Source organism: Alligator mississippiensis, chromosome 1 (genome assembly GCF_030867095.1).
Source record: "Alligator mississippiensis isolate rAllMis1 chromosome 1, rAllMis1, whole genome shotgun sequence".
Lineage (NCBI taxonomy): Eukaryota > Metazoa > Chordata > Crocodylia > Alligatoridae > Alligator > Alligator mississippiensis.
Genome location: NC_081824.1, coordinates 33,057,574 through 33,084,994, shown reverse-complemented (window position 1 = coordinate 33,084,994; position 27,421 = coordinate 33,057,574). Strand labels below are relative to the sequence as shown.

Genomic DNA, 27,421 nt, shown 5'->3' with positions numbered 1-27,421 from the left:
ATTCTGAAATCAAATAGAAGGTAATGCCGGGTGGCACCTTGAGACTATTCAGTATAAAGAAACTTGAGCTTTCATAGGCAACAGCCTGCTTCCTCAGAGACTAGCATGCTCGATGCTTCATCAGAGCTTGTGCCTCTCTGAACCAGTTTGTCTCTATCATGCCACCATGCCTTACCTTCTGCAATACATAGCCAGGGATGAGATGAGAAAGAGGGGTCATGAAAATGTCTATAAAATAATGAAAGCTATAAAAACCTGAACAGTGAATACCTTTTCATTTTGTCTCATATTACAAGAACAAAGGGATACTAAATGGAATTGAAAGGTGGCATATTCAAAATAAATACAAACAAATTATTTCTTACTCAGTGTGCCTCGGGCCTATGAAACACGTTGCCCCAAATATCATGGAGGCCACCAGGGCCAGAAGTGGATGGGAGATGTGTGGATAAAAAAAAAATCTTGATTTTAAACAGTGCATATTTAAAAATGAATGAGTTTTGGGAATACATAAACCTTCAAGCTTCTGGAAATAAGCATACCTCTACCATTGAAAATTAGAAAGCAACATTCCCTTGGTTATCACGTAACTATTTCTTGCAGGCTTTCTTGCAGATCTTCAAAGCTCTTGATAATGACTGCAGTTCCTGTGTTCCCAGAGTCCATGACTGGTCAGGTACAATCGCAGTACAGGCTGGGGGCTGACTGGCTGGGCAGCAGCTCTGCAGAAAAGGACCTGGGGGTTACAGTGGACAATAAGCTGAATATGAGCCAACAGTGTGCTCTCGTTGCCAAGAAGGCTAATGGCATACTGGGTTGCATTGGTGTGTGTGTTCACAGCAGTTCAAGGGAAGTGATTGTTCCCCCTATTCAGCACTGGTGAGTACTGGAGTACTGTGTTCAGTTTTTAGCCCCCTGCTACAGAAAGGATGTGGACAAATTGGAGAGAGTCCAGCAGAGGGCAACAAAAATTGTGAGGGGGTGGAGCACATGACTTATGAGGAAAGGCTGAGAGAACTGGACATATTTAGTCTGCAGAAGAGAAGACTGACAGGGGATTTGATAGCAGCCTTCAACTAACTAGAGGGTGGTTCAAAGGTGGATGGAGCTAGAGTGTTCTCAGTGGTGGCAGATGACAGAACAAGGAGCAATGGTCTCAAACTACAGCAAGGGAAGTTTAGGTTAGATATTAGGAAGAATTGTCTGACTAAGAGGGTAGTAAAGCATGTGAACAGGTTACCCAGAGACATTGTGGAATCTCCATCTTTAGAGGTTTTCAAGACCTGGCTAGACAAAGCTTTGACTGGGATGATCTAGTTGGGGATGGTCCTGCTTTGAGCAGGGGGTTGGACTAGATGATCTCCGGAGCTCCCTTCCAACCCTAATTTTCTATGATTGTATGATTCTAAGTACAAAACATAATAGAGACTTCCTCCTAATATAGAATGTAAGGTAACAATAGAAAATGGATATTCGGGGTCAACTAGTAATTTGGTATGTTTTTTACTGCCATAGAATAATATCAACAATTGTGTTTTTAAGATGAAAATTAGTCCTTGAGTTGAATACACTAGTCCTGATCTGTGCTACATTCTTCTAATAATGCCAGCAAAAAACCATTAGAGATACAAGGCCTGCCAAGCAGGTATCTCTTAAGTTACTTTTAATATTCATTCCATTTGTTCATGATTTGTGCTCAGCAGTTATTTTGTGATCTGTTTTTCATTATAGAAGAGGGGAATTTGATTATTCTTTCCATTCTTTGCATTTTTCATACATATCAGTACGACTGAAAACTGAGGCACTTTTAGCTCTTCCTTGCAAACTGAACTATGGGACACTTCTGTTCTTTTATTATGTCTCAAATAATGATTAGTTTTACCATATGCTTTCATTGTGTTATCTGTTGTCCGGCCTAGATTATGGATAGCTATAGGGGGTATGGCATCCATAAATAGCAAACTGAATGGAGTAGCCTTGCTTACAACCCTGTGCAGTAATGATCTCGAGCTGGGACTAACAGTGCCTTTAGTTTCCATGTAGCATTCAAGGAATGGTAGAAGTAGGCCTTCTCCCCCCCACTCCCACATGCACATTGGCCAACAAAATGATAGCTCTTTTAAGGAAACTTTCAACTACTTTCAGCTCCGTTTGAAAAAAAGCATTTTTAAGGACATTTTTAGTTGCAACTCACCAGCAGTTTTGGTGAGTTGAAAACCTGTATTCATTGGGTAAAGAGTTGTACTGACAGGATAGATAAGAGCTAAAACACATTCTGAGTTCTACCTTAAAAACTGAGGCTGTGTCCAAAAATGCTCCATGCACGTTTTACAGCACTGTAATTTAGACCATTTTTTATAGCATTATAAAGTTACATCACTCTTAAACAAGACAGAAGTGCAGTGTTTGGGAAGGCAGGGGGTGCTCTGAGCCTCTCTGAACTTTGTAGGCTAGGTGGCAGGGGATGTCCCATAGTCTCCTGGGGCTTCTCCACTGGTCAGAAATTTGGCCAATGTACAGAAGTTATTTAAAGAGCTGTAGGTGGTTGAAGTGCTGTAAAATACAGCGCTTCAAATTCAATACCTCATTTAACAAGGGTTAATTTAAAGTGCAGTACCTATTTTTAAAGTGCTGTAAAGCTGGGCACTTCTGTTAAATCGTGGCAATAAAGCACTTGAAATGGCGAAAAAAGCAACTTCTGTACCCAGCCTGAAAAACTTCATACATTATTTAAGGTTTTCACAGGGATTGCATTTAGTAGCAACTTAATTGACCACTAGATGTCACCATTGCTCCATGAAAATAGGCTTAGGAGTGCATTTTGTGTGGCTGTAAATAAGATAGCCTTTGGAGAAAGAAGTTCAGAAAGGTCGTTTTTAAAAGTAATTTTAATAGTTTCTTTTCTCTTTGGTCCCTAAAACATGTTCACACAGAATCCCAGCAGACTTCACAGCTATGCAAGTCATTTTTCGCTGCACAATTTTCTACTTGAATTTTCATCAATTCATTCTGCAGACTCTTTGAAACCAGTCTCCTTTTATTTTAGGGCAAATGCAGGATCAGCATCTTTTGACTTTACAGTGATTTATATTAAAAACCATTAGGTAACTGTACTCTACATTTGTGAAATGAGAAATGAGAAAATTAGGGTTCAGCTTGATTGTTCTGAAGTGTAAATTTTCTTCTCGGATCAATACCTCTGGAGAAGAACCTAGCCAGAGGTCTAGTGCTTTTTAGATACATGCTGCTTTCAGGTAGCTTGGAGAGGACAGCTTAAACCAGAAAGACCTTCAGACGCTAGTCTTTCCTGGACTTAAAAAAGAGGAAAAAAACAAACAAACCCTGGTTGATTGCCCCATTCACGAAAGACTTATTGATTTCTAAAAGTGAACTCATCAGCCCACGCTTTCCTCCATCCTCAGAGAAGCTTTAATTTCCTCTGATGTGGCCTCTGTATTCGACTCAGTGTGAGGCAGGGGTTTCTTTGTGAGTGTGTTTGTGTGTGTGTGTGTGTTTTTACCATTTCAAATACTTGACAGCTGGGTGAAGTTTTCCTTCCGCCCAGAGAAGGACTTTTTACATTTCATAATGGATTGCCAGGGCTGCCAGGGCTATTTTCTCTCCAGCTGTGAGAGTGGCTTTTTAAAATGACTCACAAAAGCTGGTGGCCAGCTGCTTCACCTCAGCCTTCACAAGGGCCTTGCATTCTAAACAGTGGTACTGCTGACTGCCTGGAGAAGGGCTCATTGATGTGGACCGTGCAGATGTATTCCACACACAACAGTTGATCCTAAAGAGACCTCCATTCAGGCAGGTGAGTCATGGGCTTACATCACTGCAGGTGTTGACTTAGTGTTAATGTTGTGAAGAGGAAACATCCCATGTGTTAATCAGTCATCACTGGACCCCTTCCAGAAAGTACAGAAAGCAATGTATGTATGATATTCTCATTTGCAGCTCCTGTAAGCACTATATGTCTAAAGATCTCTTTAGAGATCAGTGCTCAAATATATAAATACTGTGCGTTTCATTATGTCCCAAACTGCAAATTCTACACATGGGCTAGGATACATGAGACAAATGGTCACAAATTAAATCATCGAATTAGCATGATTAGAAAGTAAGAAGACTTCTGATCTGGCATAGGCCTAGAGTAGATGACCTAAGAAGTGTTCCTTACAGCATATTTTCTGATTTATATAGATTTAGGAAAATAAGCATTCTGATCATTTGCTAGGGGCAGCTAACACTCCAGTCTGGTATACAACATGAAGTTTGGTTTAAAATTTTTGAGTCACAGGCTGTGGGAATTTTTTGCTAATGACTAAAATATCTGCAAAAAAAAATGATAACAATAATTAATTCCCCACATTTTTCAGTACATTATATTTCCAAGCACTGCAAGAGTTCCTGGACAATTAAAGCAGGACTTTCTTATTATCCTATTAATTACTTGCACAAAACTAGTTTCTAGGCACTCCAAACAGCCCATTGTACTAGATGTTGTACACATAGTAAAAGAATCCTTGTCCTGAAGAGGTTATGATTTAAAAAGAAAAGAGGCACAAAGTGGGAGAAATTAGATATTATCCTGTCTCTAAAATGAGGAACCGAAGAGGATTTTATGGTAGCTTCCCCATGTAATACAGAAGCTGAGACCCAAAACAGAGAACAGAATCCACATCTCCCAAGTCTGCAGCTAATGTCCTATCTGCAAAGTACTTTGCCTTTCAAAAGCAATATGGTTTGGTAGTTAAAAGCTTTGTTAAACACATAAAGACATAGTAATTGGTTGGTTTGATGGTACAGAAGGCTAAAATACACTGTCATCTTTGCCGGCTGTCATGCACTGAATGAATTCAAAATGGATCACTTTTTTCTTTTTTTTTAAACTAGGCTATTGCATAGAGTCAAAACAATGAAACTGGAAGGATCAGAGTTGCTACAGCCCAGCAAATGTGATTGATGTGTGCAAATGGCACAACTTCATGCATGAAGATCAGATTTTATTTTTCCTCTTTTGCAACTGAGGATATAGAGAAGTGTGACTCTTGAAATATATCATCTCTAAGTACTGGAAATAATGGCTTCCTAAAATCAAATCAGTTGTATTTAACTGTATCAGCAGGTAATTAAATTCTGGTTTAGTTACCACATACCCTATACTTGCTTATTGGACCAGTTAAACTATTGTTTACCATTCTAGCAAAGACAGTTGCTTTTGAAGCATCTGACTGGCCTTAGTTCTCAAAATCCTTGTTCTCCGTCTTCAATCTTGCAGCAGCAGAGGCTTGGATGTGAAATTAAACACTTTCTTGCCTTTCTAGCAAAGGCCTGTGAACTATCTGGCTGCATCTGAAAAGCCCATCTCATCTCTTCTCTCATCTGAGCACCACATAAATCGACAACATGACCAGCTGGTGCTGCCTCACTCTATCCGTTGAGGGTAGGAGAATCTAGGCATTTAAGCTCCCTTCTTTTCATGCGGGCATGGAAGATGCCTGTGGGTGACTTTTTTATTGTGGAGAAGCTCCTGCACATCAGCTTCCTCAGAGCTCTTGACAAAATAGGACCTTGATCCAATGGCAGAGAAACCAAGACAACTGGGCATCTCATTCTGCTGTAGCCTTCATCGGCCTTCACAGCTGCTGAAATTTGAATATCTTCTTCCGCCTGCTCTGCTGTTGAGGACTTGTAGACCCATAGCTGGGGCTGGGCAGGTTTATTGTAGTGGACCTGTGAGACCTGACTTAGGGCCTTGTTACACATTACACTGTGAGATGGTCAAGTGTTGACTGGTGTTAGTGGTAGCTCAGGTTTGGAGCAGTCATATGTTCAGGTCAGCAGGGGCCCGGGACACTGAAAGGTAAGGATTCCTCCTCCCTCCCTCCACTCCCATTCTGGGCTCCCCCTGCCGCTGCCCCCGGGGGCTCCCTGGGTCTCCTCCCCGCCCCCCCCCCGGAGGATCTTCTGCTGTCCCTCAGGCTTCCCTTCTCCCGCACCACTTAGTTGTGGCTGCTTGCACTGTCCGTCTTAAGGGAGCTGGCAGGGAAGGGTTGAGCTACGTGCCCAGGCCTCACTGCGGCTGCTGGGCTGCTGCTCTGAGCTGAGCTGAGCCCAACCCACAGAACAGCAGTGGCAGTGGCCAAGCAGGCAGGTTAACCCTTCCCTGACTGCCCCCTGCAGAGGGACAGCATGGACAGCCACAAGTGGCGGGGGGGGCAGTGATCGAGGATCTGAGGTGCTGGGGAGCATGGTGGGGAGCAGTCAGCCTGATACCAGCCAGTGGGAGTGGGGGGAGGAAGGTGTGATTACACTAAGATGTAGTCTAGAGGGGCTACACATTAGTCTACTTGAAATGAAAACTGTGCAGAGAGGGATCAGAGAGAAACCTCAGCTAGCGTGGCAAAACCTCAAGCTGCCTAAATAGCACTTGCTAAGTTTTAATGTGTGGACAATCCAGGAGTTAAAAACTAAAGGATCTACCTAAATGAATATGTGACAAGGCCTATAGACTCTGTTTTGTACATGTTCTTCTCTCTCAGTCCAATCCTCCCATTGATTGGTCCTTCAGAAGGCCTGAGAGTTTGCACTTTTTCTTTTCCCCAAGATGTCCCCAGTTTCTAAGAAAGAGCTGTGACTTCTCAGAACTAGATTGCATAATTGGAGAAATCTGAACCCAAGAGACTGCTAGAGAAAGAAAACACTGTCTTTCTGATTAACAGGCCAATCATCCTCTTCAATTATGCCTCATACTTTGCATTCTGTAAAAACACTCAGAGTAATAATTGCCTTATTTTATATCACTTTTGAAGAATAAAATTGCCCCACAAACAGGCTAAGTTTCTTATAAATTTTACAGTTACAAACCAAATATACATTATAATCAGTTTTCCCCTTCTATGTAGCCCCAGCTATGAACACAAATATGAATACCCTAATACAATGGCTAGTATTTCAGTCTCTCCTAACTCCTCATGATCCTGATTAAACAAAAAGGCCCTAAAGAGTCCCCTGAAAATTGAAAATGCAGACTCTTCTGGACAAGCAGGGCTTTCAGAGTCCCAGATCCCTAATAAGGAAGACTGTGGCAATGAAGATCCTGTATCAGTTGCTCCATTATGGCCACAGATCATGAAGAGAAGAGTGGTCTCTCCTGTAGAATGCTCCCAGGGCTTTTAAGTCAAAGCTAGTAGCTAGTAGTCTATCTGGAAGCTCTTAGGTAATTGGTAAAGATGCCAGAGCACAGATGTTGTGTGCTGTCTGCAGGACATATCACTTAGTAAGTCAACAGCCAACTTGTGCACTAGTTCCAGACTCCAGATTGATGGAGGATGTCAGCCCAAGTACAGCATTCAGGTACTCTTCATATAGCATTAAAATGAGTTCCATAGTAGCTTAAAGCAATAGCAATAGCAACATTTTGAATCAACTCTTAACCATGTATTACCACTGTATAAAACAGCTTAAAATGTATTCTTCTTGTCCTAAAACAGCTTATGAAAAGGGCTTGTACTGCAAATGGAAAAAATAAGAGGCAGACTTGTAATTTAAAAAACTGCATGATGTGAAGCATTTTACAGATTCCATAAATCTCTGTCTTTGTTATAAGTGCTGCAAATTACTGTTTATTTGTCAAGATAAACAGATGTTGTTAGACATCCTATACAGTATATCATGCTCTTTCTGACCTTGTTTAAGTCCCCAAAGGAGCCAGTTCGGTGAATAATTTGTGCTTTCTATGCCTAAGCATTGGAGATATTGTTAAATGGGGAGCAAAATATTGTTACATACTTGCTTTTAAACTTCTTCACTTTACCTAGACTTTCAACTTTCATTTTTAAGTATACAGTTTCATTCCCCCCCTCCACCCCCCCAGGAAAACAAATAGAGTTCATCACTAATGTCTAGAAGAATTTTCTAAGAAGTCAAACGCCCACAACATGTAAATGAACAATTTTATTCACCCAGTACAATGTATAAAAAATAACTACTCTACATAAAAGAATGTGATTTCTAAATATTTTCTATGGCCACAGTTGTTCAATGTTCAAAACATGTGGAGAATATCAAGGATGAAAATGACAAAGTATGTATATTTTTTAACCAATACAGTGATTCAATTTTATATAACAAGAGACTTCCTACTGGTTGTATTGGCTAGAACTCCGCTAAAGCCAATAAAATGGAGTGGATCAATGGATATTTCATCAAAGTAAACCCAGCTGCAAGATTACAAAATAGATTACATTTAGCTCTCCTCCCTACAAATGTCTGACACTGAAAGTGGGCAGCTGTGAATTTTTGGTTATGCTGTTTGTTTATTTTGTAGGAGCCAAATTGCCTTTAGAATGTAGTAGTAAATATTAGAGTTTTAATTATTTTGGGGGGGGGGGGAGGTGAGGAGCAGGGGGAAGGTTTCTAAAGAAACTTGGCATGTAGTATTTAATGTGACCTAAGTATGGAAAAAAGCTTTCTGGATGGTTTTGCTGTACACCCACACATAAATACATTCTGTACAATTTACAAAAATAAGTCATTCTGGCTACAGGAGCAATGATTTTATAAAACAAATTTTAAAAACTGATAAAACATGTACCTTAACTTCTTTTTTAAATATTTTCAGACCTGTATTATTTTTTAAATAGGATACTTAATACTTGCATAACTCCATCAAGAATTTTTCTAGGGAGAATTGTTACTAATGGGAAGTGTTCCTAATGGGATTTCACTGAGATCAGTGCTAAAGTTTTGATGCTAAATCCACACTTTCATCAATAATATGGAAATAAATATACAGTTACTGGTGGTAAAATTTTAGGATGAGAAAAATATTGGTAATGTAGCACATAATGATAATTATCAGATAATTCAGAAGATCTGGAACACTGGACAAGTCCTGGGTTCATTTAAACAAATGTGTTTTAATATAGTTAAATGCAAAGTATCTAAGAACAAGGAATGTCAGGTGCACCTGTAGAGTTAAGATCTTAACCGTCAGTCATAGTGGACAAGCAACTCAACATGAGCTCTCAGTGTCACAGTGTAACAAAAAGTGAATGAAATCATTCAATATATAGAAAGGTACGATGAGTAGGAGTAGGAGAGTGAGTGATTTTATCCCTAGATAAAGCATTTGTGAGATCAGTACTAGAATACTACATCCAGTTCTAGTACCCCTCGCCCCCTTTTAAAAAGAACATTGAAAAGTTGGGGAGGATACAGAAAGCCACAGAAATAATTTGGGGGCTGGAAAAATATGTATTGCAGAGAAATGTAAAAGCTCAATCTGTTTAGCTTGCAAATGACAATTCAGCAGATAAATACTTTCAGAGGGAAAAATACTGAAGGGGGTTTTGAGCTAGTTAAGGCATGATAGGAACCCATAGAAGGAAGCTGAAACCAAACAAATTATAATATTAGGCACATTTTTTTCAATGAGGGTGAATAACCACTGGAACAAATTACCAAGTAAATGGTGGATTCACTATCTTTGGTTGTCTCAGATCAAGTGTGGATGCTTTCCTGAAATGTATAATTTAGTAAAACACGTGCTATACTTCAGTCAAAGGCAAGTTACTGGGTTCAATTATGGAGCAACCTGACAAATGTTAATGGCTTGTGAGATACCAGTGGTCAGAATAAATGATCTCATGGCCTTATACTTTTTGAATGTATAAGTCCTCAGTATAGGTTCCAAATTCTAATTATCTGGCACAACATCTCTTTGAAGCAGGTAAATATTGTTTCCATTTAACACTTGGGGGAAAACTAAAGCATAGACTAATTACTATTTCCAATCATATGCATCTTGAAGCTACACACAAAAAAACATTTTTCTGTATCTTTATAAAAGCAAATAGAAGCTGCATGTGTCACTGCCTTTGCAATCTGAGCACTGATTTAAGTGCCTAAATATAAATTCAGATGCATTCCCAACTTGAGCATTCAGGTTTGAACAATTTGCCCTAAATGACTAGTGGGAGGCATACATAATCTGACTCCTGGGGCACTTGTACACATGAGGGGGGTTTAGTCCTTAGCATTCCATGCCCCCTAAATTGAAACAGGAGGTTTTTAAATGAAACCGACTGTTTTAATTTAGGGGTTTCCATCAGTGTTAGGGGGAGAAGCCCGATCCTTTTTTCTTTGCAACGGAGCCTGCCCATGGCTAGGGCATGAGCTGCCAGTGGTCCTAGCAGCCCCAGACCTACAGAGGGCCCTGGTCCTTCCCTCTATGGTGGTGCACCCCCCAGAGCCACCCGGGTAGGCCACTAGCAGGCCAGATGCTGCCCTAGCTTGGGAGCAGCACCTGACCTAATACAACTCTTCCATGATCCCAAGCTGGGGCAGTACCCAGCCTGCTAGCAGCCCACCTGGGCAGACCCAGGGGATGCTGCTACCATGGAGAGAAGGGCCCGGGCCTCCCACAGCTCAGAGGCTGCTCTGCCTGCCAGCAGCTCGCCTCCTCCTCCCCCTGCCCCCTCCCCCGGCCATGGGAGAAGCAGGCAGGCTCTATCAGGGTGGGGGGGAAGAAAAGATCGGGCCCCTTGCTGCTTCTGCCTTCAGCAGGTGCTGGCCACTAAAAGCAGAAGCAGTGAGGGGGCTTAATCATTTTTTTTTGCAGAGCCTCCCTGCCTTTCCCATGCCACCACTCTGCATGCAGCTGCCACTACCCCGCCACCCAGAGATGATCCGAGCAGAGTGTGGGGCCCAGGGCAAATCAGTGTGTGCTGGGCCCTGCCCCCGGTTGCAAGGAAGCCGATGGCAGACTCAGTGGCGGGGGGGCAGGGGGGGCAAGCAGCCAGAGGCACTGATTTCAGTGGCGGATTTGGGGTGGGGGCAGCATGCCGAGTGGCCAGATGTGAAGCTGATGGCAGTGCAGCATTGCCGTGCTGCTCTTCCCAGTTCCATGGCACTCCTCCAAAGTGCAGGGCCTGGGGCAGTCATCCTGATTTGCTCCCCCCCCCCAGACAGTCCTGCCTCCTCTTCCTGCTCCACGTGTGGCTGTTCCCCCCACCCCCCCAAACTCCGCATTATCTGAAAACCCCTGCCGGGTTATTTCAGATAACCAGAATTTTTACATAATCGGCAATCCCCTTACCCTGGGGATACTAGATAACAGAGATTTTCCTATACTAGATTTTGTTGGTTTTACATTTACTGGGTAAGGTTACATTTTACACTCCCTGAAAAATATCCTGTAAAAGCTAGAAATCTTAGGAATTTAGAACATAATTTCAGCAATTAGGATCTTAAAAGCTTAGGCACTTAGGCACATAACAGCTCTAAAACATGTATATAGGTGAATTCTGCAGCAAATAGTGGTTACTATAATGGAAAAGCATAATTGTACATTTCACTTATGCAACAGTGACACATTTACTTAGTAAAGTAGATTAACTCCTTATCTGCATACAGTAACATTTCACATGTAGCTTAGGGTAATTGATGTTCTTACAAGTTAGTGCTACCTAATTATTTTTCTTTTCCTGTCCTAGAGGGGGAGAAGCTAAAGTTGTTTAATTTATTAAGTCATTTTTGTATTAAGGTAATGCTGAACTGCATTACATTCTGCTAATTTGTTGCTAGGCTAGCTCTCTCCTACCTTTTCAGTGCTTTTTAAATAATCTAACTCTCTGTCAATCTAGTGTGCAATATCTGTTCTGTCAACATGTTGTTGAAACATATCCTAAAGGGAGTCTTTTGCAGTTCACAGGATCCCCATGTAAAGTAATTACCTTACTGAAATCCTGTATATTTGAAAGTTTAACTTGAATAGGTGTTGATGAAGAACTGCATGCCCCTCAAAGAGAAATGTTATCATTTCTAGATGTAGCTACTGTAGATAAAATCATATATATATATATATCTATATATATAAAAATAATGAGGGTTCATAATGATAATTCAACTTTCCACCTAGCTTCCAAAAGTGGGGCACCACTTTGCTAGGTTTATATGCAAAGAAATAGCCCCTTCTCCAAGAGTTTATAGTTAACGGAAGAAAAGTAAAGAATAGGGTATTTTCTGTTCACTAGCGGGGAAAAAGTGGTCCACCCAAAGTTTAAAACCAACTGCCCGGCAGCAGCATTTCTAGCCAGGCAGTGCTGAGAGAGTAGATTGACTTCATGGCTCACTAAAATCTAACTCAGGGGCTTAAGTACCCGCAGCGGCCGGACGCCAAACTTGGGGCGTGGAGGGTGTAGGGTGTGGCTGGACGCCAAGCGGGGAGGTAGGGACGGTACAGGGGTGGGCAGAGACAGAGCACCACCATCTCTCAGGAGCAGGGCCAGGGCAGGATGGGGAAGCTCAATGGGCTGAGGTTAGGGGCCCCTCTGCAGGGCAGGCAAGATCACCAGGCTGGTGTGTGGTGGTGGTGGATACCTTGTGCAAGCTTCCCACAGAGGGGCGCCGCTGCCCTTGCCCTGTCTCAGCCCTGCTCCTGGGAGGCAGCAGCACTGCGTCCCTGCCTGCCCATGTGTACCTCCTAGGACCAGTCCAAGTACCCTCAGGGGTACACATATCTCCGGTTGACAACCCCTGATCTAACTGTCCCCTTCTAAACTTTTCATCCCACTTGTATTAATGATCTTCTCTTCTTTTTAATGGTTTTGATGTTCCATTGATCAAGCTGTCCTTTTGATAGCTGTCTGCAATTCTGCTATCTATTAGCTTCATTGATAATGAAGCTCCTATTTCACAGATTATTTTTAACTCATTCCAATGCAGTTATATTTGTTTTTGCTTCAATCTTAAACTGAATAATCCAGCCCCAGGCCCCTAGAATATTAGTACAGCTTCAGGTTTCTTTTTAACTGGAGAAAAAATATGTGCTGTTTTATATGTGATGATGCACCTCACCATCTGCACCCTGCTTTTCAAAATTCTAGATCTAATTTTAACTAATTTTAAAATCACTGCTTTTCCATGGCTTATTTATTCTTCTAGGTATGAACAATTACTGTAATGCATAATGAAGTAGAACCAACAGTAGGGGTATAGGCACCCTATACCCTGCATGCGAAGAGTTTAGCACTTCAGAATGGATTCACCACAGCCAGCAAACCTAAGACAGCCAGTAATAAATACAGAAGACAAGTGTGTGTTTTAAGCTCTGTCCCCCTTGAGGACTTAGGCACCTGCCTCTGCTTTGCAACTACAATCAGGCATCCAACTCCCTTCTGCGGTTAGACACCTAACTTGTTCCTTGACACAGTCAGTGGAGATCTGTTCTTTGAAATCACAACCATCTGATTGCCCCTTATAGCGCGCTGGTGAGAGCCCTTACCCAGGGGTACATTGCATTCTGTGGGTCAGACACCTGGGTTTCCACAAAAAGAGATTTCAGAAAGTTGAAAGCTAGAGAAATTTGTTTTTAAGAGCTTATGTTGGAAAAATTGAGAAGACATTGAGTAAGGAATAGTTTAAGGATGAAAAAATATTGAGATTGCAAGATACACAAAGGGTGTGTCTACATGTTGCCGTATGGCAATGTTGCTACGGTGCCGTGCAAGAGTACTTCCTTTTGGAAGTACTAAAGCACAGCGCAATAACTGCCTGTGCTGAGCTGTGTGCGTGGTGAATGGTTAGATTTTGCCCCTACATTGTCATAGCAGCCTGCTGTAGCAGGGAAGCTGCTGATCATGTGTAGGCCCACATGATCGCTACATTGCCATCGCGTGCCATATGGTGATGTAGTGCGTTGCTACATCACCGTAGGGCAACATGTAGACATGCCCAAATATGACAATAATAACAGACTTATACTTCAGTAGTCTGGCGTATTGAATTCATATTCTGGGACTTGCAGAGGAATCACTGGATGTTACAGATTACACTTTCCTACTTTCCATGCCAAACAACTTTAGGAAATAGTAAGTGTACTTGAAGCTTTGAGCTCATACCAGCATAGGAATGTCATAAATGTCAGTCGAAGCATAGGAGATAAGGACTATAATTTCAGGGGACAATCCTTCTACCTAAGGTTGCTAACATTACAAACACTTAAATGTGTTCTGATCTATCTGCATTGAAATTACCTGCCTAAACTGTCTCATTGGGCATGTCCCCACAAGCAGGAATGTGCATTTCCTGAGGGACAAATAGTAGTGGCACATATTAGTGTTGCTGCTATTTGTCCCCAGGGAATGCCCCTGCACAGATGCTCTAGTGAGTTGCCCTGGGTGGAATACGGGAGGCTGGGGCTAGTACCTGGGCTATGTGGCCCTGGCAGGACAGGCTCCAGTTTCAGGCAGCTCATGCTGCCGCAATGTGTGCTGCCCCACTTTTTTCTGGAACAATTTTTTTTTGACGCTGGGAGATCCCAGTGTCAAAAAACCCCACCACACTGCAAATTAGCAGCATGGCAAACACATGTATGTGTGGCATGTGTGGTTTGCGGCACCACAAACCACATGTGCACGCTCATTTGGACATGACCATTGAGGTTAATTGCATTACTCACGTGCCTAAAATTAAGCACATGTATTTTGAGGCCTTTTGTCTTCTGGGGTTTTATAGTTTACTGTAATGGAAGCCCTTTAGGGCCTGATCCAAAGGCCAGTACAATCAGTTAAATAACTCCAAGAGATCAGACACATAGTTACTGAGAGGGAAATATCTCTTTAAAAATTAACCATGGCACTGAAAGATTGAAACTTAAAAATATATTTTTGTAAAATAATTTAACAGGTTACAGTGCCTAATCCTTTGTTGGCTAACTTACAAAAATAAGTAACTGTACAGTGCTTGTACTGTTCCAGCTTTTGGAAATGATAACAAAGTAGAGCTAGTCTAGAAGAAAAATCTACCATTTCAGATATTTAGTTGTTTATTTGAAGACTGTTTCCTTTACTCCTTCTTTAAATCAATGGCAGTTACCATTTTGATTTTTTAATTAAAAAGTTTCAAAATAAAAGACATGTTTTCATCAGTTAGTTATTTCCAGACTGTCTTCTTTCATTATTTTTTTTCATTCAGCCACACTGTTGACTTTTCTAATAAGTTTTTCAGCTGGATACTCAAATTTCTCTCCCCCTCTATTTCTCTCTCTCTCTTTCTCTCTGTAATTGTGTGTATGTATGCAAACATATGCACATGCAAGTGCATGCATGTGCATGTATGTGCATGTGTGTGTGTAACAGAAAACCAATCTTTTAATTGGTTTTGTTTACTGTAGTTTTGAAACAACATATGGATCTTATTTTCAGTACTTTCATATTTAAAAAATCCACACTGAAAACTTAAAACATTTTTTGTTTGTGTCAGCTGGATGAAACAAACAGAGAAAGTTTCCAAAACCTTTGTAATTGGAAGAGGGAAAATCCTGTTGTAGATTAGGGAGACTTGTAACTTTTCAATTAACTCAACTTCAAACGTTTAACCTTTATGGAGATTAACAGTCTAAAAATGTCTTTTTTTAAATTCTCTCTTTCTTCTTTTCTTTTCTTTTCTTTTCTTTTCTTTTCTTTTCTTTTCTTTTCTTGTTTATAACCAAAATTGGAAAGAAAGTATCAGCTTCCAATTTGTAGCTCTACACATATATTGGCAGAGTTCAGCAGTCGTAATAATGAGATGATGACCAGTACCTGGAAAAGGCAATGCACTCGAAAAGAGAAGCCTAGTTCCTGTTCATTTTTTAATAGAGGAGTGAAGACTTGCTTTGTTGACTGTCTGTCACATTGAAAGTATCTGAGATTTAAGCATTGCTGTGGTAGTACATTTATCCAATGGAATTTAAACTGGAATACTAGAAGGGCTTATTTCAAAACATTCTGGTTTACTTTAGGCAGGGTTCGAATTACACTTTGACTCTTCTTGGGGGTGGTCTGCAAAAAAATTTGGGCTGCCCATATCACAATGCCCTAATAAAATCAGAGAAACCCCCAGGTTATGATTTTCAACTCTTACAAGGGGGCTGTTGTCTCTTATGGGGGGGGCTCAGCCTTTCCCTCCTCCCCACCCCCGAGCTCCCCCATAATTTGAACCCTGACTTTAGGTTCAGATTCAATACAAAGTGGTTCTCAGTTCTAAGATCACTTTCCTTCTGCTGATGCTTTTGTCTGCGAATTACCAGGCCCACAATTTTTAAAGTCATACTTATGATTTTTCAATAGAGACATGCAAATTAGGTATGAATGGAATTGTTTCCTCCTGTACTCATGATCCCACTACATAGCTCATAAGAGATGGCACTGGTGGGGAGGATCATCCTCAAAACAGGTACATTTAATATGTTTTCCCTTTTTCATCATGAGGAAAGATGTTTGGGTAATAGGGAAAAATATCTAAGAGGATTCACTTTGTCTTCAGGATTCTACAGCATACATAAAAATAGGAATATCCACATTGTGAGAGCAAGGATTTTTATCAGTGATATCTTTATAGGACCAACTGCATGGTTGTAATAGACTGAGACAAGCTTTCAAATGCAATGCATTCACCTTCACGTCACATTGCATTCAAAGGAATGCATTGCATTCCGAAGCTTGTCTAAATCTACCCCAACCATGTAGTTGGTCCAATAAAAGACATTGCCCCCAAAAATCCTTGTCTTTTACATATTTTCTGCGTCATCGTGGCTACAGCATCACTCAGTACTACCTAAATATCCACTGTATTTTTGTTGGCTCATTGCAATTAGTCTATTATCACATACTTGAACAAAGTCTGTAAGTGGAGCCCCTTAGCTTCTCACACATGGACTTTCCCACTTTGATGTGGAAGGGATGTGTCAACCACCTCAATGGCATTTTTTTTCTCTTGTTCCTATGTAAGTCTGTGGAGAGGGTGAGGGGTGTATTGATTGGATGTGGTGTCTACAACCTCCCATCAATAAATTAATATAGTCAAAGATTTTAAGGCCAGAGACACTATTAAAATCATCTAGACCAGGGGTGGCCAGCCTGCAGCTCTGGAGCAACATGCAGCTGTTCAGAAGTTAATATGCGTCTCCTTGATCTTTGCACAAGCACATGGTGACCAGCTTGGTGACCATTTGGAAGCTGGTCATCATGTCCTTGTGCAAAGATTCAAGGAGATGCATATTAATTTCTGAAAAGCCACATGTGGCTATGGAGCCACAGGCTGGCCACCCCTGATCTAGACTAGCCTCTTACATAACTTCAACCAGTAATTTCTACAGGAAGCCTATAAGTTCTTGTTCAGTTGGAGCATATCTTTTAGAACAGGGGTGTGCAAAATGGCAGATCCAGCCGGCAGCCAGACTCTATTTCCCAGCAGCCCCTGCCTCCATGAAGACCCCAGCTGCAGCTGCGCTGTGATAACGCAAGGCTGTGGTTGTCATGGAGACTGGCCCCAGCCATGCTGGCAGGGAGCAGGGAAGGGACCTGATTTGGGGCCACTGAGATCTTGCAGCAGGGGCAGCTTGTTCTGGGGCCAGGGCAGAGCCAAGATCCACTGCCTGTGCTCCTCTGCCTGCAGCATGCAGGCTGCGGCTCATGGCTCTGCCACGGCTCCTTGTAGCAGTGACAGCGTGGTCCTGATCTGCTGCCTGCGTGCCCCTGCCTGGACCACGCAGGCTGCAGACCATGGCTCTGCCCAGACCCCGACAAAGCTGCCTCCGCTGCAAGATGCCAGTGGCTCCAAAGCTGACTCCTGCCCTGCTCTGCCTTGCCACACACCCTGCCAATGAGACTGGGGCCAGTCTCCATGGCAACCCCAGCCTTGTGTTGTCACAGTGCAGCTGTGGCTGGGGTCTCCATGGAGACTGGCCCCAGCCATGCAGGCAGGGGCTGCTGAGAAGTGGAGTCTGCTAGTGGCCAGACCTGGCCCATGGGCCAGACTTTGCCCATCTCTGTTTTAGAAGAATATATTTTCAATGCTTCACTAATCACATCCCAACTATTTCTGAAGGATCTGAGTACATGTGTGAGACATGTCCAGTTTTCTGTGCAACGTGGTAGTGTTCCCCATCTTTTCATTATCTAACATTTAAAACTGCATTGGTTTTGAAAAAATATGTCTCTAAAGTGTCAAAGAGTGTTTTGTTCCATTTTTCCTGAATCTTAAAAGTATCTTTAAATTTGTAGTGAAGGACTTTTGACATGGCTAGGAATAGGGTACATCCCCTTCCATCTCTGGGTGACTGTTTCATATCTGTCACAGATTAGTAGAAGTAGCAAAAAACTTTTTAGTTACCATCTTGTGAAAAAAAGTTTTGATAGCAACAGTATACTTGTTAGTATGACCATATGAAAATCTGGATTTAAGTACTCAATTGTAGGCAACTAAATTTCCCTAATCTCTTTTTATTTCTGTGTTCTTGTTTGTAAAATCAAGACAACAACCACTCAGAACTGTTCTAAGGGTTGACTCATTAATATTTACACAGTGTTCTTTGATCTTCTGATAAAAAGGTGAGGTGATGTAAGGCTCAGTACTGCTAACATTATTGAATTGTTTTATTGTTTGCATCACTTATTAAACATAAAGGATATAAATTCAAGCAATATATGCCTTATTGGAACTGCTGATTTTTTGGCATGTCTCCAAATAAGACAATTTGGCCTAATAAAGGAGAATGACAAGACATAGTGTTTAATTTGACCAATATTAACAAACTTGTCTTTGAGTGGGGAACAATTCTGTTGCTTTACTTAGATTAAATGATAAGCTATCCAAGGGTTTGCTTTCTAATGGTGGTGAATGTCCACAGCTCCCATTAAACTCACTTATATTGCTCATTACCTCTGACTATCAGGACAATCAAATATATAATAGGTGTGAATTTCTGATAGGCCTCAATCCTGTGTCAACTAAAGTGAACCAGAGTTAGTTTATCACTTCAGTAAAAGCAAAATCAGTGCTTAAAATACAGACATTAGTAGATACAAAGTTAAGGAAGAACTACAATACAGAAAGGCAGTCAGTATTGTTTTAATTTTTTCTTCCCTGCAGTACATTGTTTTAAGTAAGCCTTTTCAAGCATTTGAAACAGCAAGTTGTATATTAATGCACCCCAAATAAGGACATAATCTTGCAATTAGAATTACGTAGTTGGAGATTATAATCAGTGCTTCCCTAGTAGATGCAAATGTCCATCCATATGGAACCATTTGTAAGGTCATTACCTCCAAAGATACTGCTTTGCCATGAGGCCTTTAGTCTTCTGTGCATTTAACTTGTTCCTGAAAAACTACCTTTCACTGAGTTTACCAGTATACTTAAACTATGTTGGAACTGCCTTTTTTCTGACTTCTAAATCAATATGGGGAGCATGGAAGAGAGAGAAAAATACAAAAGCACCAACCTGATGGGGTTCCATAGGGAGAAGGTGAAAAGTGGAGCAGACACAATAATAGCCTTTGGGCATGTCTACATGAGATGCAGTACTGCACATTAGCATAGTTTACTGCACAGTAAGCGAGCACATTTACATGTGTGCACACTCTGGGATTAGTTAATGCACAGCAATGCACATATAGATGCAACCCAGAAGTAAGTTTGCTCCCAGGTCTGCCCAGCCACTAGGGGCCAGCCTGAGGCCAGCCCCAGGGCTGCAGGCTAGAAGCCTCTCCTAGCTCAGGGCTGGACTGCATCTATGGCAGTCCTTGTCTTCAGGCTATAAAAGCCTGCAGACATTTTGAGCCCTGGGGCACACTCACCAGGGAGCCTGGGGGCACTGCAGGCCCTATGTGTCCCCCTGGGCAGGCCACAGGCTACCTATGCCTGCCTGCCAGCATCCCAGTGCTGCTGCTTGGCACTGCATTGCCATGCAGATGCCAGGGCAGTGCCATCAGGGCCAGCTGCATAGTGAAGGGTGCTGCAGACTGCTGCAGCCTCTGTCCAGGCATGGCAGCCCCCCAGGACCACCTGCAGGCAGCTTCTGACAGTAGGGTCAGCACCACCTGCCTGTAGCACACCCCAACAGCCTTCCCTGTGCCTACAGGTGCTGCAGGGCATTGTCTCTTATGCATGGCTGCCAGTCCCTTGCTGTGCCCAAGTGCTGGGCACTGGGGGTGGCAGCAGAGGAACAGCTGTGCAGAAGCCCAGAGAGCTGGCACAGGACCCAGTATGGCCTCCTTCGCCTTGCTGAGTACCACAGGCATCCATACACCTGTCTCCTCCATGCGGGGCCCCAACTGGAGCCAGGAGGAGACTGGTGACCTCATGGTGCTTTGGGGTGAGGCAGGAATGCTACACCAGTTTGAGTGTAGCAGGCGCTCCAGTGCCCACATTTATGAGGCTCTGTCAGGCCAAATGCAGGAGCATGGGTACAACAAGTTGGCACAGCAGTGTCATGTAAAGATCAAGGCCTTGCAGACATGGTGGGTCGCTGTGACCAACTAAAGTCATTGGTCCAGTCATGCCCGTAACTCCATGCTCTTTATGCGGCAACTGACAGCCATCCTGGTGCCCTGGAACCCAGGCAGCAGCCATGTAATATACGCCAGCATGGGCAGCTTGCCTGAGACCCCTTTCTGGCCTGGTACCTTTGGTGACATGTCACTGGAAGAGGGACCCTCAGGCATGCAGCACCCCATCCTGCCCAGCTCCCTTGCTGCAGTTTCCACCAGCAGCTCTGGGAGCCCTGGCCAGTGCCTGCCTCACTAACTACGCAGTCCTGAGGCACGGCTGGCCATGAAATTGCCATCTGTCAGCAGTGCCAGCTCCTCCCCAGGTGGGCTCCCAGTTGTCCTATAGGCTGAGGACACCGGGCACAGCCGCATGCTGTCACCAAGAGGGAGGACCATTCCAAGCCACCAGCCTTGGCAGCCCCAGCCACATGGTAAACCCTGCACTGGGGGGAGGGCCCTCCCCACCCCATCCTCACCCCATCCCCTGCCCCTGCCTCTGCCCATCCTCCCTGCCCAGCCCAACCCTGACCCCAGTTTCCCCCCCACAGCATGCAGTGGGGTGGGAGACAGTGCTAAACTTTATTGAGCAAGCTGTGCCCCTGCAGCTAGGTGGGCATGGGCCTCTCACATGCCGAGAAATGCATCGATGCTGGCGGTGATGTTCTCCTCTGCAGAAGGGGGAAAAGAAGCATGTTAGCCACAGGTAATCCACCAGACAGTAGCAGAGGTTTGGCGGCAACATAGGCTTGCCCCCCACATCATTGTAGCTCACAGTCCCAAACCAGAAGCACAGGTGCACCCAGGGTACCCTGAGGTTCAGCAGCAGCAGGGCACAGTGGCTCAGGCAATCCTTGGCCTACACAAACAGATCATACACTATCTGAGGTATGCAGAGCAGGGGCATGCTCAGGGCCAATCAGTGGTGTGGCAGGGGGCTGGGCCTGAGGTGCCTCCCCTGGAGAGGCCCCCCTTCAGGGAGGGCAGGGGCACAGGCAGCTCCTCATCCCAGTTGTCTGGGAGCCCCATGTTGCCTGATCCCAATTGCCATAGGCTGGGTGAGAGCTCAGCAGAGTGGTGGTCCTGCAGGAGTGGTGTGGGACAACAGGGTCTAGATCCACAGCAGCAAATGCTGCCAGGAGCCTGGCCTGCCCCACCCTGGGAACTGGTTGGGGAAGGCAGGTTGCCTGCAGCCAGCACCCAACAGCCTGCCAGCACCAGGGGAGTGCACAGAGATGGGGGGCTTGGCTGGTGGCCTGCCCACCCAACTTACCTGCCCAATCTGAGGCTGGCAGAACATGGCCCCTGGTACAGAGCAGCTTATCTATGAAATGTTGTGAACTCTCACAAAAAGCTCATGTTTCATGGCTCTGTATGTCCTGCATCTGGACACAGGGAAGAGGCCACACTTTGCAGTGGGGATGCCAACTCAGGGTCACCGCTGCCCACCGCCAGGGCCCTGTAGATACACTGACTCTGCCAGAGGCTGATGATGAACCACAATCTCCTTTTCCAATGGCTGATGGCAGTCACAGAGGAGTGGACAGAGGACACATGGGCTGGTGAGTGAGGATGTTGCCCAAGAGGATGCACAGGACTGGCATGAAGAGGCGTGGAACCAGGCAGACTAGGAGTTTCATAGTTTCATAGTAGCTAGGGTCAGGAGGGACCTGAACAGATCATCTAGCCTGACCCCCTGCCACAGGCAGGAATGAATGCTGGGTTCACAAGACCCCAGACAGGTGATCATCCAACCTCCTCCTGAATTTGCCCAAGTTAGGGGTGAGGACCACTTCCCTGGGAATTTGGTTCCAGATTCTGGCCGCTCTAACTGTAAAATATTGCCTTCTGATCTCTAACCTAAACCTATTCTCCATCAGCTTATTATCATTGTTCCTTGTCACCCCAGGTGGTGCTGGGGAGAAAAGGGCTCTACCTATTTGCTGTTGATCTCCCCTGATGAGTTTGTAGGCAGCCACCAGGTCCCCCCTCAGCCTCCTCTTGCTGAGGCTGAACAGGTTTAGGTCCTTCAGTCTCTCCTTGTAGGGCCTGTCCTGCTGCCCTCTCACCAAGTGGGTGGCCCTCCTCTGAACTCTCTCCAGGCTGGCCACATCCCTTTTGAAGCATGGTGCCCAGTACTGGACACAGTACTCCAACTGCGGTCTGAGCAAAGTTGCATAGAGGGGGAGTATCACCTCTGTGGACTGACTTGAGATGCACCCTTGGATGCATGACAAGGTATGGCTGGCCTTGCTGGCTACAGTCTGGTATTGGTGGCTCATGTTCATCTTGGAGTCAATAATGACTCCAAGATCCCTTTCCACCTCTGTGCTTTCAAGAGGGCAACTCCCCAGCCTGTGTGTATGCTGGGGATTCCTTCTCCCAAGGTGCAGCACCCTGCATTTTTCTACATTGAACTCCATCCTATTCTCATCTGCCCACTTTTGTAGTCTGTCTAAATCTAGTTGCAGCCTCTCTCTCCCTTCAAGTGTGTCCACCTCGCCCCACATCTTAGTGTCATCAGCGAACTTGGACAGTGTAGTTTCCACCCCCTCGTCCAAGTCACTGATGAAGATGTTAAACAGTGCGGGCCCGAGGACTGAGCCCTGGGGTACCCCACTGCTCACATCTCACCAGTTTGAGTACAACCCATCCACCACTTCTCTCTGGGTATGCCCAATCAGCCAATTTTTTACCCATCGAACTGCGTAGGCATCAATGCCGCAGTCGCTTAATTTTTTGATGAGGATGGGTTGAGAGACAGTGTCAAAGGCCTTCTTAAAGTCTAGAAAGACTACGTCCATGGCGACACCATCATCCAAGGATTTAGTTACTTGGTCATAAAACTCAATCAGGTTGGTCAGGCAGGACCTGCCTTTGATGAACCCATGCTGATTGCCACTGAGCATGATCAGGACCCCCACAAATGTGCTCCTTGATGATTCTCTCCAAGATCTTCCTGAGCACTGAGGTGAGGCTTACAGGCCTATAGTTCCTTGGGTCCTCCTTCCTCCCTTTCTTGAAAATTGGGACCACATTCGCCAGTTTCCAATCCCCTGGCACCTGGCCAGATGACCATGAATGCTCATACAGCTGGGCCAAGGGCTCCACAATGACTCCTGCAGCTCCCTCAACACCCTTGGGTGGAGGGCATCTGGACCTGTGGATTTAAAATGTCTAGCCCTTCCAGAAGATCCCTAACTACATCTGCACTGACTGAAGGCCTAACAGAGTTATCCTCAAGATTGTCCCTACCTCTTGTAGGTGGGATATCCCAGTCCCTGTTCAAGAAAACAGAAGCAAAGAAACTGTTAAAAATATCAGCTTTCTTGTCTGGTGTAGCCACAAGATTACCATTTGCGTCTTGCAGGGGCCCTACATTGCCTGGTGCCTTCTTCTTGCTCTCAATGTACTTGAAAAAGGACTTTTTGTTGTCCTTAATCTTGGACGCTAGCCTGAGCTCCATCTGTGCCTTGGCCTTCCTAATAGCCCTCCTACACTCCCGGGCCGAAGAGGGGTACTCCTCCTTGGTGTACAACCAGTGGAAAGCTCCTCCTTTCCACTGGTTGTACACCCCCCTTTTAGTCCTCAGGCATTGCTGAATGCCCTTGCTGACCCAAGAGGGTTTCTGAGCACTCTTACCCCGCTTGCTTCTCTCAGGGACTGTTAACCTTTGGGCCTGGAGGATCACCCCCTTAAGGTATGCCAACCTTCGTGGACTCCCATCTCCTCTACCTTCTGGACTCTCAGTGCCTCCCCCACTAGTCTCCTAAGCTCATTGAAGTTGGCCCTTCTGAAGTCAAGGGCTTTAGCCTTAGTGTGAGCCCTTGATGCCCTGCGTTGGATAATGAAATCCAGCAGTGATGATTGCTATTGCCAAGGTGGTCAAGGACCTGCAGTCCACTCACCAGGTCATCCCTCGTGGCCAGGACCAGGTCCAGCAAGGCATTACCCCTAGTGGGGCTGTGCACTTCCTGGATAAGGTGAAGGTCCTGTAATACAGCCAGGAACCTACGCAAACAGTCAGACCTGGCTGTCTGCTCCTCCCAGCAAATGTCTGGGTAGTTTAGGTCACCCATGACAATAACATCCCTTGACATAACCGCGTCCATAAGCTGACTGGAGAAGTCCTGATCCAGCTCTTCACCCTGGTTGGGTGGTCTGTAGTTGACACCCACCATAAGGTCCCTTTCGCCATACCCCCCCGTAGTTTGACACATAGTGCCTCTGCCCGACCCTCCTCTAACCCGAAGCTAATCCTGATGTGAGGTGCTCTTTGACATATAGTGCAAACCCCCCACCTTTCCTCTCTGTCCTGTCTCTTCTATATAGGGTGTATCCCCAAATGCCTGCTGCCTTGTCATTGGTAGGGTCCCACCAGGTTTCTGTGAGCCCTACTAAGTCTGGGTTCTTACTCGCAATCAGGAGACACAGTTCTCCCTGCTTACTCCCCATACTATGAGCATTAGTGTAGAGGCACCTGGCCACACTCCTAGCCCAGGAGCAGGAACAGCTCCTGGTACTGCAGAAGCAGAATGTCATCCTGTCCATGGAAATGACCATTGAGTGCTGTACACTGTTTGGGCCCTGGCAGTCATGTTCATGCCGCCTACTGCCCAGCCTCTGTCCCTAAGCCCCTCACGCCTCCTGGCAGCTACCTATCTCCCTGCACCAGGCCACAACCTGGGCCTGGGAGAAGATCCTTCACTACCTCCAGCTGCCTGGAAACCCTAGCCCAACCCCTGCCCTGGGTGCCCCACCACTCAGCCCCTCCCTGCCTGGGTCCAGCCCTGCTGCTCACCGTGGCTCCACATAGGTGCAGAGCTGGAGATGCCTGGAGTGGCACCAGAACCGCACACTGGCCCTGCTAGGCCTTGACTGTGCCAGCCTGAGAGGGAGCCAACCATACTGGAAGAGCACCCTGGGCAAGCCCCCCAACTTCTGTGCTCGCTGCAGCATCTGCATCCATGAGAGAATGTCCAGAGGCTGCTGCCCCTGGGCTCTGCCTCCTAGGCACCCACACCCCATGGCCCCCCACTCTATGACACCACAAACAACACTTTATAGTCTGCACAGGGAAGAGATTTTTTTATTGTTTGTGTTTGGGGTGGCTAGTGGAGGAGCTCTGTTTGTTTGGAAGAGACAGGGAGGGAGCTCTTTGTTGAAAAGGGAGGGTGGGTCTGTGTGATGTGATGGGAATAAAGACTTGTTCCTCTGGTGTGTGTACAGTGAACGTGGTGATGAGGGTGGGCAGGGGGGTGCAGGGTCCATGGGTGGCTGGGCAGAGGGGCTAGAGAAGGGAGTGCAGAAGGAGGTGGTCAGGTACAGCCTGCCACATCCAGTGCCCTGGCCCCTTCTGGCAGATTTATGGCTCTTCTGGGACCTCAGTGTGTGTGTGTGTGTGGGGGGGGGAACCTCCCACCACCGGTGGTGCTCCTGCCACCAGGTGTCCTTTGTGCACTGCACCTCCTCCACCCAGGTCTCATGGAACAGCTCCCCCCAGGCCTCACAGATGTTATGTAAGAAGTCTGTGACAATGACCCAGGGGAGGTTGTCCTTGGTGACTTTGAGTTGGGTGGTGAGGGAGCGCCAGCAGCCCTTGAGGCAACTGAAATCACACTTGACCAGGGCGTGGGTCTAGCCCAGGAACCAGCTAAAGTAGTCCTGACAGGGGTCCAGCTGGCTAGTGTAAGGCCACATGAGCCAGGGCAAGAGTGGGTAGACAGGTCCCTGATGAGCACAGGTAGGACCATGACAGAGCTCAGCTGCAGTTCTGGCACCCCCAATGTGAAGCACCTACTATCCACAAGTCCTGCCAGGTAGGAGTTGCAAAACATGCAGGTGTCATAGGCACTTCCCACCAAGCCAGCACTCATGTGGGTAAATGTACCACTGTGGTCCATGACAGCCTGCAGAACCATGGAATGAAATCCCCTGCAGCTGTAATAGGGGTGGTCTCCTTGGAGTGGGCAGGTGATGGGGATGTGGATCCTGTCCAGGGTCCCAATACACTGGGGGAATCCCAGGCCATGGAACCCTGTCACCACCACCAGAGGGTTGTGGACACAGAGCATGGCATCCCCCAGCACACCCTGGAGGGTCCCACACACCTCCAGGATGGCCTTCCCAGCAGTAGCCTCACCCACACTGAAGAGGTGACCGAGACACTGGAGACTGATGAGCATGGCCAGCTTTAGCATCACAAGGGCCAACCAGGTGTCTGTGGGGAGGGCCAGGCACATGCCAGCATCCTGCCACTCCAGGTGGGGCTGGAGCTGCTGGAGCAGGTCCCAGAAGGTGGCTTGTGTCATGAAGAAGCCATCCAGCCACTGCTTGTCATTGCAGGTATGCTGGACGATGTGCAGCCACCAGTCCTGGCTCACCCTGTGGGCCCAGAGGTGATAGTCCTGGAGGCTCAGGATGGTGCCCATGGTTCCTGTAGTAGCATTGTGGAGCCCCTCACTGGTGTCCCTGCTGGTGGAAGTGGCTCAGTGGTGACAGTGGCTGTGAGACAGTCAGCAACGGCCAGGCAGGTGGTCTCTGCATGTGAAGGAACTGCGTGGGGTGAGACGGGGGAGGAAGGGGCTGGCCAGGGAGTAGAGAGAAGGGCTGGTTTTTGAAGATGGCTGCTGGGTGCTGGCAGCTGCAGCCAGATCTAGAGCTCCCCCTTGTGGCAGCAGGGGCCCATTGCAGGGCTGCAGGAATCTGGGTGTAAATTTGCTCCCTGATCCTCACATGTGTAGATGCCTGCCCAAAAGGGTTTATATCAGATTATTTTACACTGGGGTAAATTTAGGCCAGAGTAAATGCATGTGTAGACCTTTATGTCCTTCAGCAATCTAAACTAAACTACAACTAAAGTTGAGACTACTAAATTACTAATTGAGCCTAATCACCTTGACAAATAGCAAGATGGGGAAGGGAATAAAGTTCCCAATTATTTAAATGTTCTTTTTACAAGAGTATTTATTTCACCTAGGCTGAGTAAAGAAAGCAGGGGCTTACTATTTCTGCCTCTGAGCAGTGACATCAATTTGAGCTGATAGCTTTTCCCACTCGCATTTTTAAGCGGATCTGCATAAAAATAGGAAAAACGGAAAACA

The 27,421-nt window shown here is 45.4% G+C and overlaps 1 long non-coding RNA gene across 1 annotated transcript; it reads left to right on the top strand.

Annotated features, from left to right (window-relative positions):
* The first annotated feature begins 380 nt into the window (after positions 1-380).
* On the top strand, positions 381-5,158 carry LOC132251155 (uncharacterized). Its single transcript, XR_009463022.1, has 2 exons — positions 381-3,814; positions 4,897-5,158. It is a non-coding gene; the product is annotated as an uncharacterized LOC132251155 (long non-coding RNA).
* Positions 5,159-27,421: the final 22,263 nt, after the last annotated feature.